This window comes from Hylobates moloch, unplaced genomic scaffold (assembly GCF_009828535.3).
Source record: "Hylobates moloch isolate HMO894 unplaced genomic scaffold, HMol_V3 SCAFFOLD_4, whole genome shotgun sequence".
In the NCBI taxonomy this organism is placed as follows: domain Eukaryota; kingdom Metazoa; phylum Chordata; class Mammalia; order Primates; family Hylobatidae; genus Hylobates; species Hylobates moloch.
In genome coordinates, this window is record NW_026652279.1 from 40,902,829 (window position 1) to 40,920,955 (window position 18,127).

At 37.6% G+C, this 18,127-nt stretch overlaps 1 long non-coding RNA gene across 1 annotated transcript in view; it reads left to right on the forward strand.

The window, feature by feature from the left end:
- LOC131383236 (uncharacterized) overlaps window positions 1–16,539 on the forward strand; it is a 57,424-nt gene extending 40,885 nt beyond the window's left edge. The window contains exons 4-5 of the long non-coding RNA XR_009213111.1: window positions 15,295–15,328; window positions 16,453–16,539. This is a non-coding gene — a long non-coding RNA (uncharacterized LOC131383236). The remainder of the gene's footprint in view (window positions 1–15,294; window positions 15,329–16,452) is intronic.
- Window positions 16,540–18,127: the final 1,588 nt, after the last annotated feature.

An 18,127-nucleotide genomic window follows, 5' to 3' on the forward strand; every position in this document is an offset into this window, starting at 1 on the left:
AGCTCTTAGGGAGTCTGAGGCAGGAGGATCACTTGAGGTCAAGAGTTCAAGTGCAGCCTGTGCAGCATAGCAAGATGCTGTCTCTAAAATCATAATTATAATCATAATAAATGAAATACTACAGTGGCTTCTTATTGATAGTAGAGTGAAGTCTAAAATCTGTAACATGATCTAAAGCATCCTGCTTTATTTGGCCCTTACCTGCCAGTCCAGCCTTTGCTCATGCTAATATGCTCTAGACACACTACCTTTTTTTATTTCTTCCAATGCCTCAAACTTCTTCTCACCCTGGGTTTTTTGCAGACACTGGCCCCTTTAACTGGGATACTAATTCTCCACTGGTTTAAGTGGCTAAATCTTAATCGTCTTTCAGGCCCCATATAGCCTTCCTTAGTCTTCCCTAACTCCCACAAAAGGTCAGGTTCCCTTACTTAATTTTTTTTTCCCAGCACTGTCCCTTTATAGAACTCCACAGAGTCATAGTTAATTATTGGTGTGGTCAACTGCTTAGTATTTGTCTTCCCTCATATAAACTGCAGGTTTCATGATAGCATGGAGTGCATCTGTTCTAATCATTCTGTGTCCCAAAACCTAGTACAGTGCCTACTAATATATGGTAGCTATTAGTGAATAAATGAATCTCAGTATTGCAATTTAGGACTCTCAATCTTAATTCAGCACTAATTCTTCCTACCCTAAATTCAAAGATAACAAAGCCAGGATGATTATAAATTAATAATGGGTAATTATTTATAATAATGAGAGAGCAAAGGCATTTCTCAAACTGAGAAACAGACTGCTTCCAAAATTTCACTTGTACATATATGTTTATGACTGTGGAATATGTTTTTCAATCATTTTTGGAGTCCTAGGCTAATTCAAAAGGATTGATCTAGCAAAAAACATGCTTAAGTATGGTACACTCAGTACTATTTAAACTAAATTTAACTGCAATTTATAATAGTATTTCTATAGGAAAAGACATTCAGGATTCTACATAAAGATACAAGAATTTATCTTGTTTCAGCAGCTTTCCCTTGACCCTCCCCCTCCCATGACAGAGGTGGCCAAGGGGTCTAAGGAAAAAGAGGTGGAAGAGGGGGACTGCTGTTGGAGTAGTCACCCATGGCCAGAGTTAATACTTCTAGACACCCATAACATTTTATTTCTTACCACTATCCTTCACTTTTCATGTGACTTGCAATAGTAGAAAAAATAGCAGGGGTGTCACCTATGGGAAGAGTGGTACGTGGAACAGGGTTATGAGTGATATGGAGAAAATACTACAATGTTACCAGTTGCTTTTAAATCAGATAGCTATTCATACATCAAGGATTACTTGTTCTCATGTCTCTTAGCTAAGACATACTTTTCCCAAAATAAGATTCTTCTTAAGCTTAAAGTGAGAAAGAAGGTACTTGAATAATTTATATAGAAGCCAAATGATTTATACCTACTCTATCCAGAGAACACCTTGCTAGTGGCTGAAATTCCTGTGTTTTATCTAGGGGCCAGATACACAGTGCCTTTTTTCCTTGGATGCTGCTAGCTAAATACTTACAATTTCTTTACTTTCCCTCTCTTCATTTTTAATATTTGCTATTGGCCTACCAAGTGCTTCAGTCATTACAACCTAAATATAATTTCCAAGGTTAGAGTTTATTCTCTATCATCATATTTTAGATTGGCTTAAATTTGATGAGATGTAAGGAAAAAAACACCTTAACGTTACCAGCAACACTTTTTAAATTATATTTAAAGTGGATCTCCTTTTGTGAAATTGTTTTCAAATAATCCTATCCACTGTGTGTTGATTTCTGTGCCCCATCCCTAAATTCAAAGCTGGGATGTCTTTGAATGTTTGGAGTCTTTTATGTTGAGAGTCTTTTAACATTTATCCTCTTCCTACATTTCTCTTGTCTCATTTTCCACACTCATTGTCTTAAGTCTAGGTTAAAATTACATATGAATCTAGAGGAGACCGGAAGTTGGTATGAGGGTTAGGGGTGGCAGGTAACTGAAGTAAATTCCTATAGAAGAGGGCCTTAGAAGCAGCGATCTAATTGATTAAAAAAAAGTCAGGGAGCTTCTCTTAAAGTTGTGATTTTGGAGTGAGCACTCTTTTTTCCTAGACTATCTGCTTGTTTAAGGGTGGCTTCAGAGTGGGTTTGGCCCTTTTGATTGATTTTTTTGTTTTTTCTTTCCCTACTTTCGAGAGTATTGATATGGGTAAGGAAAAAACTTTTTCCTCTACCATAAGGAACATCAGCAGTCCAAGTATGATAATAAATGGCAACTGACATTGTTATTAGGGAGAAAAAAGGAGTGATACACGGAACATGATAAAATGGAAAGTGCCCCATTTAAAAGACGCAGCTGCTTCTTGGTTTAAGTGGATGATTGTTATGTGGGAATGTTGGCAGTATGTTATCAGTGTTTTCTATTTTTCTAAAGAAGCCAGAAATCCAGACTTTTATGTGAGCTCTCCCAATTTTTTTCAGCGTTGGCTCAAACTAATGCTTTTTGTGACTCTTACAAGACAGTATGGCATCTTTCTTTTTTTTTTCAGGAGACACTGACATCCGTTCTATCTCACTGACTCATTTGGTGGGAACAAGAAGTCCACATGCCAATGCAAATAAAGAAGGGAGAAGAGGTTCAGGAAGAGGGGGGAGTGGGGGAGACATTCTGCAATGTATAAAGATAATGAGCATTGGTGCTTTATTTTTTACCAAAATATATATGTTTCACCAAGCTCAATTCTTGAGATTTCAAAAACATGTATGTTAGTGAGAAACTTACAATTTTAAAAAGAAATGCTATAACCTTTAAAACAGGAGATGAAGAAGGAATATTGATATATAGAACTGTGATAAGTCTGGAAAGATTCTGCTCATTTTTAAAAATTGTTTAAAAAATACCTTTTATAGAGACAGGGTCTCACTATGCTGGAGTGCAGTGGCATGATTATAGCTCACTGTAACCTCTAACTCCTGGACTTAAGTGAACTCCCACCTGAGCCTCCCGAGTAGCAGGGACTACAGGCACGTGTCACCATGCATAGCTAAAGATATGCCCTTATAAGGAACTGATGTTGGTTAATGGCAAAAATACAGAGAAATGTATTGTATGACAAACAACAAAATTCAAGATACTGCTTATCTGGGATACAATCTCAGAGGGGTACCAAAAGTTTTATTTTGTTGGTGTTTTATTTCTTAAAGTGGGTGGAAATGTTAGTGTTCATTATAAATTGTTAAAATTTTTTATATATCTGAATTATTTCATAAGTACATTTTAAAAGAATAAACGTTAGTTCTTTGTCAGACGTGTGAATGTTTTTTTTTTTCTGCCAAACAGTTATATTTTCTTTTCAAGGCCAAGAAGGAAAAGACTATTAGGCTTTTCTTCCTGTGCTAAAAATCTCTCAGCCTCTGACAGAAAAATGACAGGGGTCTGAGCTGAAAAGCACATTTCAGCTTGTCATGAAGGTTGAGGAGTATCAGAAATGTTCTAGCTAATAGCACAGAGAGGACTCCAGCAATTGAACCCTAGATTTCCGTTTGCTCCCTAAACCCAACCAGGGATGTTTATAGAATGACATTGCTCAGGCGTTTGCTGTGATTTCCAGAAGGAAGTGATTAAGATGGATTAGTAATTCCTGAAAAATACCAGTCTCCATATTAGGCATATCATCATCATCATCATCATCATCATCATCATAACAATTAACATCCATGTAACATTTAACAGTATACAAAAAGACTTTACACACGCTTTCTTTTTTTGTTTGTTTTTTATTATTATACTTTAAGTTCTAGGGTACATGTGCACAATGTGCAGGTTTGTTACATATGTATACATGTGCCATGTTGGTGTGCTGCACCCACTAACTTGTTATTTACATTAGGTATATCTCCTAATGTTATCCCACCCCCCTCCCCCCACCCCACGACAGGCCCTGGGACACACACTTTCTTATCTCTGCCTCAGAACAACCCTAGAAAGAACAGACAATAAGTATTATTATATCCATTCTGCGGCTGAGAAAATTGAGGATCAGAGTGATTTTTCCCAAGGTCAATGAGCTATTGTCAGAGCACTGACCTAAAACCCTTCTGATTCCAAACATTTGCTCTTTCTTCATATGCTCTGGTTTAGCTCAGTGGTTCAGCTACCCTAACTCCAATACCGAGTGACATTTGATGAGGCAGTTCCAAGATTCTAACCCTCCAAAATTAAGAATTAATAAAATATCTCTAATCCTCCTAATAGGTTGATGGGGATACATAGCCATGACTTTACCAAAATTTTCTAGACAATTATCCACCAGTCACTTATCTTTTCCAATCCCACAGTCAAGTCTGTGTATCTGTCTTAGGCTATGGGTTTAGCAATGTAAACAAAAAAATAAAATTCTAAGCCCCTTGGTTGACTGATGGACCCTCCCCTTAGCCAAGGGCATTTCAAAGTTAACCCGAAAAACTAGTTCAGATCATAATGGGAAGGGGAGTTGGACATGCCTCATTATTTCCTCCTCCCTGTTGGAATTCTGGCACAGCTGACTAGCATTAATACTAAAATAGATCTTAAGACTGACAAAACAGACTTTGTAACAACAAGATACCAAATTCTAGCCTGACTCTAATATAGCATCACATGACAGATAGCAGGCCCTGAAAGAAATTGAAGTGTTTACCCCAAATTATGTTCCTTTGCCATATCTTGAAGTAGTCCTGCAAAGCTGTCTCTTGTGGGAAAAATCTACATTCTGAAGAGAATCCCCTTCCTTTTCCAGGCCTTTTTCCTGATTCAGGAAAGAATCAGCTGTGATAAGAAACATTTACAATGTATTCCCTCTGAAGCCTGCTATCTGGAGGCTTCCTCTGCATAACCCACAACTCCTCTTCTTAACCCAGACATTCCCATCTATTGATTGTAGGTCTTTGGACAATAACTTAACCTTTCAGCCAATTGCCAATCAGAAAATCTTTGCATCTACCTATAACTTGGAAGCCCCCACTTCGAGTTGTCTTGCCTTTCCAGACCAAACCAACGTACATCTTACATGTATTAATTGATGTCTTATGTCTCCCTAAAATGTATAAAACCAAGCTATAGCCCGATCACCTTGGTGGATCTCCTGACAGTTGTGTCACAGGCCATTGGTCACTCATACATGGCTCAGAAGAAATCCCTTCAAATATTTTAAAGCAAATATTTTACAGCATTTAACTCTTCATCGACAGCTATGCCCCAGACTTGATAACCATCCTGTTCTTAATCCTGAGTAACTACAAAAAAAAGCCTCACATGTAAGAATAATATCTCAGTCTGTCAGTCCCATCTGATATAGTATCTATCTTCTTGTAAACATGCTTTTGCCTGTGAAAGGAAAATAAAATCTCAGGATTCCAAACTCACTATGCCAAAGGGAAAAGTCAAGCTGGAAACTGGGTCATGTAAACTTGCCTCCCATTTTGTTCCTAAATAGATAGCTACAAAGATAAAAGGCTACATATCTCCCTCACAATTTGCTCACCAGAAAATTCCATGAGCCCCAAGATCTTTACCCTAAAACAAATCTGTTGAATTTCACCCTGACGATGTAAATTGACAGCTTATTGTCACAGCCACAGGACAAAGCAGAAAACTAAAAGTCATCCCTCCGTTCACCTGAGACAAGTGCATATCTGACTGCTTCCTCAACTCTATTTTTGTATCATATGTAAAAATACAGAGTCACTGAGCACAAGATGAATGCATAATTGCCTATTCCTCTACCCTCTCCTTTCACATGTAAGATGTGGATTCAGTGAGCACTAATTGAAGACTCAAGAGAATGCAACAGCTGCCCCCTTTATCTACCCTTCCCTCTTTTTATTTTCCTTCCTCTTTCTCCTACTGCCTACTCTTTCCCCTAAATATTGAAGTTCCCAGATCCTCTGTGGAAAAAGCATGAATCACAGATTGTTCCTGTGTTTTGTTTTGTTTTGGGGGGGTTTTCTTGTTGGGTAGGTTGGGTGTTTTGTTTTGTCTTGTTTTGTTTTGCTTTGCTTTGCTTTTTGAGATGGAGTTTCACTCTTGTTGCCCAGGCTGGAGTACAATGGCGCAATCGTGGTTCACTGCAACTTCCGCCTCCTGGATTCAAGCAATTCTCCAGCCTCAGCCTCCCAGGTGGCTGGGTTTACAGGTGTGCACCACCACTCCCAGCTAATTTTGTATTTTGTATGTGTGTGTTCCTTTTTCCTGAGTATGTCTTTAACCTTGGCAAAATAAACCTCTAAAATGATTGAAATTCACCTCAGTATTTTCTTTGATTTACAGCCTATAAAACATTTTTTTAAAAATTCGCACAGGCTTTGTTTTTAAGTAACTGGCAACAGCATTTCTTAACTAAATGGTTTTCACTCATTGTTCCCATCTTCACAACTCTGCCATTAAACTGAATATCCAAATATGCATAAATCCTGAATCCTAGGCTATTCTGGCCAATCAGCAAGAGAAAGGTATGCATTGGCATCTGGTGTGAGTTTTAAATATGTTTCAATATGTTCTCTACTCTTCTGTCTCTATGTATTGGCCAAGTGTTTGAATGTTTTTGAAAATCTGACTAATGAAGGCTTAAATATTTAGTGGTTTATTTTTCTCCTATTACAGAGAGCCTAGAGATAAATGTTTCTCTCTGCTGGTATTAGTTAATCTTCTCAACAATGCCAGGAGCCTAAGCTCTTCCTATTTTTCAGCTTTATCATCCAAATCATGTTGGATTTTATCCTCATGCTTAGTGCCTCATAGTAGCAAAATGGCCTCTGAAGCTATAGACTCCATATCTGCATTCAAAGTAAGAAGAATACTTTGGGGGCTGGAAATAGGGAAGAACAGTATCAACAGCATATGTTCCTTTTTATTTAAAAAAAAACACCAGAAATTTCATCAACAGATTTCACCTTAGGTCTCATTGGAGATAACTGGATCATGTGGCTACCCCAAGCTGAAAAGAATAGGAAAAGAAAGGTGTCATAATTGGCATACCAGTCATCAGATTTCTGTAGCAAGAAAGAAACAAGTAATAGACTTAGAGCATATAACTAATTTTGTTTGCCTTAAATATCCAATCTGAAATCATATTTTTTTGCAATCCTTTAGCAAAGAGGTAAGGTAAAAAAATCCAATAATTTCTTATACATAAAAGAAATATAGAAGTATAGTAAATTATGAATACTTCTTTCTCCTTGTTCTCTCCTGTCCACGCCATAATTAATTTTAGTGAAAATCAGCAGCAGCAGACTTTCTTCTAGTTGAGGAAGGTCCATGAAATATGAAAATCTTAGGCTCTTTATTCACTAGAGAATATTCTAGTATGTGATCTCTCTGTCTCCGTCTCTCTTTCTCTCTGCCTCCCACTCATTTTCTCTTCCCTCATTTCTTTCTGAAAATTCATTCATTCTTCTATTTCCAGGATGATTTCTATGGGCTACTCTAAAGTCCATCATACCCTAATTTAGGAGAGAAAATGGTGATCACTCTGCACACAAAAAAACCTTGGCTGAAGATAGAGATCCATTGTATTCAATAACTACAAATTGTTTTATATTAATGCTATAGAGATGACAATTTTCTTTCTCTTGGCAATATTTTTCTCATAAGTAGACAACTATTGCCTTTTGTGGTCTTGTAACAAAGTGCACCTACCATTACTGGACATGTCAACTGACACTTTGAACAGGTTTGAATTGCCTAGAGTTCTGAAAATTGATAAGAAAAATTAGAGCCTATTTCAGCTTTTCAAAAGCTCGAGTATCAAAATGTAAACCTCACTTTGTACTAACTTTCTTGTCCCAAAATGCTGATTTGGTCTTTCAAGTTGTTTGCTTGTTTAGATGTAAGAATTTCCCAGTTTTCATAGTTTCTGCTTTGTCAAATAAAGGAATAAAATGTACTTTCTAAATTTAATCCTATATGTTTAATCTCTGGAAACTGAAATGTGAATTTTCTAAGCTTCAGTGTTAAAACCCATTGATTTAACATTCAACAGATATTTTGGGGGGTGTTTACACATTGTGTACAGACACTGTAATAAGAACAGAAGATAAAATAGTGAATAAGATATTGGTGTCTGTCCTTATCAAGCTTATAGTAGAGTACAGAAGACAGATGTTTTCAACCAGAGAAGGTTTCCCAAAGTTATGTCAACAAAAACCTTGAGTCACTTAAGGATAGTAATGCCAGCTGCTGAAACAACCCCAAGTCCTCCACAGTTCAACACACTAATGATTTATTTCATGCTCATGTTACAGTCAAATGAAAGTCCCAGGCACCTTTCTTAGGACTCTGTCCTCCTCAAAGTCCTCTGAGTCCATTCCAGTCAGATGGGTGGATGGAGAGGTTGAGGAAGGTATGGTTTGCTTGTGGCAGGTTTTTTTATGGGCTTTTGGCAGGCATACCACTTCCACTCACATTTTATTTAGTCATATAATCACACCTAACTGCAAGGAAGGCTAGGAAATGTAGTCTAGCCACATGCCAAGGATCAAGAAGGAAAGATGGATACTGGTGAACACAAATAGTTCGCCTGCCCAAACCTGAGAGGTGGGTAGAAATTAGCCATAAAATTTGAAAGTAGAGAGAAGTAGGAAAGAGGCAATGAAGAAAGTTACAGGCAGAGAAAACATAAAGTGCAAGACTCAGAAGTGAGACAGCATGACATTTGGGAACTAAAAGTTGTTCAGTGGGGCTCGAATATGGAATTCAAATTGGAAAAGCAAATGACGAGAAGATTATGAACATCTTCATAGACCATTTTAAGGAATGTTGGCTTTATACAAAAAAAACTGGGTACCATTAAAGGTTTGAATCATAGCAATGAAATTAACAGGTTAGATATTTAGAAAAACAGTAATTGCTGTGTATGGAAAAGAAATTGGAAGAAATAAGGGAGAGCTAGATTGGAAACCAATTAAGAAGCTGCTTTAATAGTCCAGGTGAAGGAGCTTGAACTAGGTCAATGTCACAGTAAGTTGAGGGAAAAAATTATTTTTTTGTTTGAGAGATATTTAGGAGGCAGAATTAAAATAATACGATTTCTGATTAGATGTGGGTTGCATGTAGCATTAACCTGCAATATTTTGGGGGTTTTTCTGTATTGTAGCTAGGTCTACTTACTTGTTCATCTAGATAAGCAAGAGCAAACACTCTTAGATCATATAACTACCCATTTATCAATCTTTGAAATGAGATTAGGGTGTTCCCAACCCAAAGATGAAGGTATCACCAATATATTCCACTTGGAATTATAAATGCAGTTTGGGACTTGAACTCCTTGTCCAAGGCCATTTGCCAGACATCATTATATAAGTCAGTAACTGAGATGAATTAGGAAGTTATCAATTGACTCTGGGCATCTGATATCTCATTTGTTTCATTTCACATATTTCTAAAATGTATAGAATTTCCCAAATTAAAACAAGTTTATCTGTCCTATCACAAATCGGCTTATGTATTGGTCTGGAGTGAGTGTTTAATTTTGTCACTAGCTGAAGAAGTTGAGGACATCTTCATCAGACAAGAAGCAAGAGGCACCAATGGCTTTGGCTTGTACAGGCCTTGCCATCACGTTTCTGGAATTATTTGTTTGGCAGAACCCCAGACTGTGTCCTGGGACTTACTACCTTAGGACATTTTGTTTTGTAATATAAAATCACAAGGATGTTGCTTGCCAAGACTCACACTGTTGTCCACCTGGCCAGGTCTGACCATTTTACAAATTGAAAATAGTGGACAGAAGATGTTATGGAAAATAGGCTATGCCCACAAGTTCATCATTGGGAGTAACTGCCTGCTGGATTCTAAAACTCCATGGTGTGTTCCCTACTCTACTCCTGATCAGTGATCCTGAGTGACGTCTTGTTTTTCCTGGTTCTATTTCTTCATTCCTTTCTCCCTTAGACATAGCTAGTACCTTCTTACTTCCTCATGAATCCCATTCGCTTCCTTGTGCATTGCATGTATTCTGATGCCACCCTCTGACCTCCAGTCTTTCTGAATCTGGTTTCTGGCTCCTCCCCAGGAGGGAAGTGTGTATTTCTTTCAGGTGCTATACTTCTATCCCATCGTGGAGCTTCCCTTACCCTCTGGAGAGCATCTACCTTACACCTACTGTTCTGACTTCACCTCTACGCACCTCTTTTGCTCTCTGCAACTGGAATTATCTGTTGGACCCCATCTGTTGCTCCAACTGTAATACCACTTGTTTTCTAGTACTGCAAGATGTGATCATACAGCTAACTTCATATATTTCTCCTTTTTAGATTTGAGATTTAAGAAATTTGCAGCAACAAGAATTGACTAATGGCAACTACTATTTCTTAATAAGAGTATTTTACTTATGTTCTCTGGTTCTTGAGATTCAAAATGTATTTGAGGCGAGTTTATTCTACTCATTTAGTTGACAAATATTAGCTAAAACTGCACTATCTGAGCCAGATGCAGTGATTACTAATGTCATGGTTTTAAAATATTATGAAGTTTATATCTCTGCACTTAAGCTCAGAAGGTATTGTCTTAGGGGGGTTGCCCCTGTTTTTCTGAGTGCAGTAAGATCCTCAATAACTATTGCTATTTCTTGAAGAATCATTTTTAACTCTCAAAGGAAATTTTTACTTCACTCTATCAAGTTTTACTGCAGTGTTTCAGTGTTACTTATTCATTTTTCCCCCCTGGTTCTTTTTTAAATGGAAGAAACTTTATTATTATTATTATACTTTAAGTTCTAGGGTACATGTGCACAACGTGCAGCTTTGTTACATAGGTATACATGTGCCATGTTGGTTTGCTGCACCCATTAACTCATCATTTACATTAGGTATTTCTCCTAATGCTATCCCTCTCCCTGACCCCACCCCATGACAGGCCCCCGTGTGTGCTGTTCCCCACCCTGCGTCCAAGTGGTCTCATTGTTCAGTTCCCACCTATGCGTGAGAACATGCGACATCATGCTACTATAAAGACACATGCACACGTATGTTTATTGCGGCACTATTCACAATAGCAAAAACTTCGAACCAACCCAAATGTCCATCAATGGTAGACTGGATTAAGAAAATGTGGCACATATATACCATAAAATACTATGCAGCCATAAAAAAGGATGAGTTCATATCCTTTGCAGGGACATGGATGAAGCTGGAAACCATCATTTTGAGCAAACTATCACAAGCACAGAAAACCAGAAGAAACTTTTAAAAATAGTTTTTAAATAAACTATTCTTTGTTATAAGTAATTTTTACATATTTTATAACTTCCATTTTCCTAAATATCTTTTATGGCATTCAACTTCATGATGACATGATGAAGCAAATTTAGGCCATGGGATGTAAAGTCCTTTGAAGGCAAAAGGAGACATGCATATGATCTTCCAAAATGCTTTCAAGTTACTTACATCATTATTATTCAACAGAGCAAATATCTTCCCATTCTCTGTCTACTGCAGGACAGCACACATTTCACAATTAACTCAGTCTCCTGAGTGCTGTCCTTTTCTGTTTCAGGGTGTCTCCTACAAAAAATAATTGGACATGTTTTTGACAGTTTTATGTTTTCTTATTCCTGAATATTTATCCATTTACCAATAAGTACTATAAGACACAATGCCTCACTGATTCTTCCTTTCAAGATCCCATTACTTGTTCATATTTTGAATCTAAAATGAGACTTGGCCAGGCGCATTGGCTCATACATGTAATCCCAGCACTTTGGGAGGCTGAGGCCAGCAATCGCTTGAGCCCAAGAATTCAAGACCAGCCTGGGCAATATGGCAAAACCTTATCTCTACAAAAAATAAAAAATAAAAAAAATTAGCTGGATGTGGTCCCGTGTTTGTGGTCCCAGCTGCTTAGGAGGCTGAGGTGTGAGGATCACTTGAGGCCAGGAAGTGGAGGTTTCAGTGAGCTGAAATTGTGCCACTGCACTCTAGCCTGGGCAAGAGACAGACCCTGTCTCAAAAAAAATAATAAAAATAAAATGAGCTTTGCTTTAAAAATAACATGTGCTGGAAAAATTAAATGGTGGGCTTAAGAATTTAAAATGCCTTAAGAATAGCTACTACTTATTGAATACCTAACATGTACAATGCATTGTGTTAGGTGCATTTAAAGATTTTATTATTAATCCTCACAGTAAAAGGTATGTCTTATTATCTCCATTTTGTAGATAAAAAAGAGGTAACTGAAGCTCAGAAAGGTTTAATAATTTATCTAAGGTCACACAGCTAAAAAGTAACAGAACCAGAATTTGCAGTCAAGTCTGATTCCAACACCTATGCAAATTCTATTACACCATGTTGCATCTAATGCATGTTAATTCTAAGTTTTGAAGTAGTGGCGAAATGAATTAATTGGAATAAGCCTAGGAGAACAGGAAGAACTTTCAGGGTAAGATAAAGGCTGGCATCCAAATATGAGGGCATGCCCAGGAATTTTTTATTCTAAGATGTATTAGATTTCTATTGCTGCCTTAACAAATTACCACAAATTTAGTGGCTTAAGTCAATTCAAATTTACTTATAATTCTGTAGTTCAGGAGTCCAACATGGGTCTCACTAGACCAAAATCAAGGTGTCAGCATGGTTGTGTAGCTTTCTGGAAGCCATAGAAAATAATCCATCTTCCTGCCTTTTCCAGCTATAGAGGCCACCTGCATTCCTTGGTTTGAAGTCCCCTTCTTGCATCTTCAAAGCCAGTAACAAAGCATCTTTTTAACCCTGCTTCCATTAGCACATATCTTCCTCTGTCTTCTTTCACCTCCTTCTTCCACTTTTAAAAGCTTGACTACATTGGACCCGATTGGATAATCCAGGATAATCTCCCTATTTTAAAGGCAGTTGATTAGCAAACTTGATTCCATCTGCAACTTTGATTCCTTTTTGCCATGGAACCTAACATATGCATAGATTCTGGGGAATAGGACTTGGATATCTTCGGGGAACCATTATTCTGCGCACCACACAGAGCTAAACACAATGAGATGTAAATCTCAGGGTAAATATAGACCTAGGACATTAGTGTCCTAAAAAGAAACCATTAAAATCCTACAAGAAAACCTAGGCAATACCATTCAGGCCATAGGCGTGGGCAAGGACTTCATGTCTAAAACACCAAAAGCAATGGCAACAAAAGCCAAAATTGACAAATGGGATCTAATTAAACTAAAGAGCTTCTACACAGCAAAAGAAACTACCATCAGAGTGAACAGGCAACCTACAGAATGGGAGAAAATTTTTGCAACCTACTCATCTGACAAAGGGCTAATATCCAGAATCTACAATGAACTCAAACAAATTTACAAGAAAAAAACAGACAACCCCATCAAAAAGTGGATGAAGGACATGAACAGACACTTCTCAAAAGAAGACATTTATGCAGCCAAAAAACACATGAAGAAATGCTCATCATCACTGGCCATCAGAGAAATGCAAATCAAAACCACAGTGAGATACCATCTCACACCAGTTAGAATGGCCATCATTAAAAAAGCAGGAAACAACAGGTGCTGGAGAGGATGTGGAGAAATAGGAACACTTTAACACTGTTGGTGGGACTGTAAACTAGTTCAATCATTGTGGAAGTCAGTGTGGCGATTCCTCAGGGATCTAGAACTAGAAATACCATTTGACCCAGCCATCACATTACTGGGTATATACCCAAAGGACTATAAATCATGCTGCTATAAAGACACATGCACACGTATGTTTATTGCGGCACTATTCACAATAGCAAAGACTTGGAACCAACCCAAATGTCCAACAACGATAGACTGGATTAAGAAAATGTGGCACATATACACCATGGAATACTATGCAGCCATAAAAAATGATGAGTTCATGTCCTTTGTAGGGACATGGATGAAACTGGAAACCATCATTCTCAGTAAACCATCGCAAGGACAAAAAACCAAACACCGCATGTTCTCACTCATAGGTGGGAATTGAACAATGAGAACTCATGGACGCAGGAAGGGGAACATCACACTCCGGGGACTGTTGTGGGGTGGGGGGAGGGGGGAGGGACAGCATTAGGAGATATACCTAATGATAAATGACGAGTTAATGGGTGCAGGAAATCAACATGGCACATGGATACATATGTAACAAACCTGCACATTGTGCACATGTACCCTAAAACCTAAAGTATAATAATAAAAAAAAAATAATAAATAAATAAATAAATAAAATTATTTAGATTATATCCATGAAAAAAAAAAAAGAGGGCAGGAAGATCATGAGTACAGTCAGGTGAAGTTCAAATCAAATCTAAGAAGGGTGTGTAGTAAAATAAGCAATCAAAGGTAAATCATGTATAGGCCATTGACAGAAATCAAGCAGGGCAGCATTTGGAAATTAGGACAAGAGTTAATAAGCTGTTATGGGTTGAATGGGCTGAATTGTGTATCCCCAAAATTGACACATTGAAGTTCTAAGCCCCAGTTTCTCAGATGTGACCTTATTTAGGAAGAGTAACCCTGCAGATGTAATCAGTTAAGATGAGTTTATAATGAAGTACATTGTGCCCCTAATCCAACATGACTGATATCCTTATAAAGAGAGAACACCATGTGAGCCTGAAGGCAGAGATCAAGGTGATGCCTCTACAAGTCAAAGAATGCTAAAGATTGCCAGCAAACCACCAGAAACTAAGGGAAGTTGTGGAACAGATTCTCTCTCATAGCCCTCAGAAGGAACCAACCCTGGTGACACTTTAGACTTCTAGCTTTTAGAACTGTGAGACAATAAATTTCTGTTGTTCAAGCTATCTAGTTTGTGGTACTGTGTTATAGCAGCCCTGGCAAACTCATACATAAGCTTCAGAGAATAACATGAGAGCTGAAGAAATTGGCAGAAAGCTCAGTCAATGGTGTAATTAGGAGATAGGAAATAAACACAATCAGGAACAGATGGGACACCAGGGTTAGAGAGGGGCCAGCAACAAATCGGACTTGATCTCAAATTAACAAATTGGGTAGGACTTATTCCAAGACCCTGAAAGGAAGCAGAGCCTGGGTTTGGGACAAACGAGCTGCCCAGATTAACAAGCCAGTCAGGTGCACTGTCAGCGAGCAGCATAGCCCTGTGACAAATACATTCTTCTTACAAGTGCTTGGTCAATTTATTGACTGATTCTCTGTGGTTACTTTGCCTACAAATGAAGGCCGCTGAAAGGTTTTTGTGTATTCATTTGTTTTAAATATTTGGTTACTCAAGAAAGTTAATTGGCTACCTCTCTCTGTTCACTTTGCAGAAGCAGCAACAGGAGAACATCTGGAGAGAGAAGGGTGAGAAATGCAACTTGTCTTTTGTGTGGTTCTTCCTCTCTTATATCTATGAAAGATTTCTTTAAAAAATAAACTGCATCGAACTTCTTACATACAAAAATGCACTTGGTCATCCCAGTAGCAGTGGAATTGTACATTTTGGACAGTATATGAGTCTTCCTTTTTCCTCATTAGCATTAAATTTCTTAGAATTATACATGCAAGAAATTGGTTTCACCATTCTGCTGTAGGGTAAACAAATAAAAATACAGATAATTGGCTACTTTGCATATAAATGCCAACCTACAGCACCTACCAATGTAGAGATGGGTTAAATGTAAACAAATTTCTAGTCCTGCAAGCTTCACTTCACTGCCAAGATCAAGCAGGTGATTATACAATAACACCACATAAGTAAAACTTCAATGGCAATTTATATAAGCTAGGAAGACATGCTAATGTTGTTGAAATATGGTCCAGTATTCTCACTCATATATATTTAAACCCCTGCCTATCAATGATCTTTCAATTCCTTTGTGGAAATCCATATTCTAATTGCCATATTTTTGTTTTTAGATTTATTTATTCTTTTTTCTCTCTTTCTTTCTCTTCCTCCTCTCTCTTTCTCTCTCCCTCTCTCTCTCTCTCATGTGTTTTAAGTATTAGGGCAATATGCTTCTTGATTCCAGTCCCTAAGGGGCAGATTTCTGCTGCAACCACTATTTACCCCCAAGCTTCAAGTCTTAATCAGCAGAATAGGAAAACTTACCAACTTTTAAATTAGAACTCTATAAGCAAAGAAATCTCTTCATTCTTTCTTCTTCTCAGCTTAGGAAAATGGATGGGTATCCTGATTTTTACTTTTATATTTGAGAACTATACTGTGTTGCTTGTCAATTGACATTGTGCAGATTGTTACATAAGAAAATATTCTTTTGAGTTTGGGAAATGCAAAAGCTAGAGAGCAATAGAGAAAAACTTCATTCTGAACTTTTTATTAATATTTTAAATAATTTTATTTTTAGTATATATTTTTAAATTCTGTATTTAGAAAATAACTATTAATTTTTCCTTCCCACTACCCCTTCATCCTGAATCATCTCTCCTACAAATCATGTGAACACTCTTGGCAATCTTCTTTTCAGAGATTCTCTCTTAGAAGGGAAATAAAAGATGACACAAACAAATGGAATAACATTCCATGCTCATGGATAGGAAGAATCAATATCGTGAAAATGGCCATACTCCCCAAGGTAATTTATAGATTCAATGCCATCTCCATCAAGCTACCAATGACTTTCTTCACATAATTGGAAAATACTTTAAAGTTCATATGGAACCAAAAAAGAGCCTGCATTGCCAAAACAATCCTAAGCCAAAAGAACAATGCTAGAGGCATCATGCTACCTGACTTCAAACTATACTACAAGGCTACAGTAACCAAAACAGCATGGCACTGGTACCAAAACAGAGATATAAACCAATGGAACAGAACAGAGGCCTCAGAAATAACACCACACATCTACAACCATCTGATCTTTGACAAATCTGACAAAAACAAGAAATGGGGAAAGGATTCCCTGTTTAATAAATGGTGCTGGGAAAACTGGCTAGCCATATGTAGAAAGCTGAAACTGGATCCCTTCCTTACACCTTATGCAAAAATTAATTCAAGATGGATTAAAGACTTAAATGTTAGACCTAAAACCATAAAAACCCTAGAAGAAAACCTAGGCAATACCATTCAGGACATAGGCATGGGCAAGGACTTCATGACTAAAACACCAAAAGCAATGGCAACAAAAGCCAAAATTGACAAATGGGATCTAATTAAACTAAAGAGCTTCTGCACAGCAAAAGAAACTATCATCAGAGTGAACAGGCAACCTACAGAATGGGAGAGAATTTTTACAATCTACCCATCTGACAAAGGGCTAATATCCAGAATCTACAAAGAACTTAAACAAATTTACAAGAAAAAAATCAAACAACCCCATCAAAAAGTGGGCAAAGGATATGAACAGACACTTCTCAAAAGAAGACATTTATATAGCCAACAGACACGTGAAAAAATGCTCATCATCATTGGCCATCAGAGAAATGCAAATCAAAACCACAGTGAGATGCCATCTCACACCAGTTAGAATGGCAATCATTAAAAAGTCAGGAAACAACAGGTGCTGGAGAGGATGTGGAGAAATAGGAACACTTTTACACTGTTGGTGGGACTGTAAACTAGTTCAACCATTGTGGAAGACAGTGTGACAATTCCTCAGGAATCTAGAACTAGAAATACCACTTGACCCAGCCATCCCATTACTGGGTATATACCCAAAGGAGCATAAATCATGCTGCTATAAAGACATATGCACATGTATGTTTATTGTGGCACTATTCACAATAGCAAAGACTTGGAACCAACCCAAATGTCCATCAGTGATAGACTGGATTAAGAAAATGTGGCACATATACACCATGGAATACTATGCAGCCATAAAAAAGGATGAGTTCATGTCCTTTGTAGGGACATGGATGAAGCTGGAAACCATCATTCTGAGCAAACTATCACAAGGACAGAAAACCAAACACCGCATGTTCTCACTCACAGGTGGGAATTGAATAATGAAAACATTTGGACACAGGGTGAGGAACATCACACACCGGGGCCTGTCTTGGGGTAGGGGTAGGGGAGAGGGATAGCATTAGGAGATATACCTAATGTAAATGATGAGTTAATGGGTGCAGTACACCAACATGGCACATGTATACATATGTAACAAAGCTGCACGTTGTGCACATGTACCCTAGAACTTAAAGTAT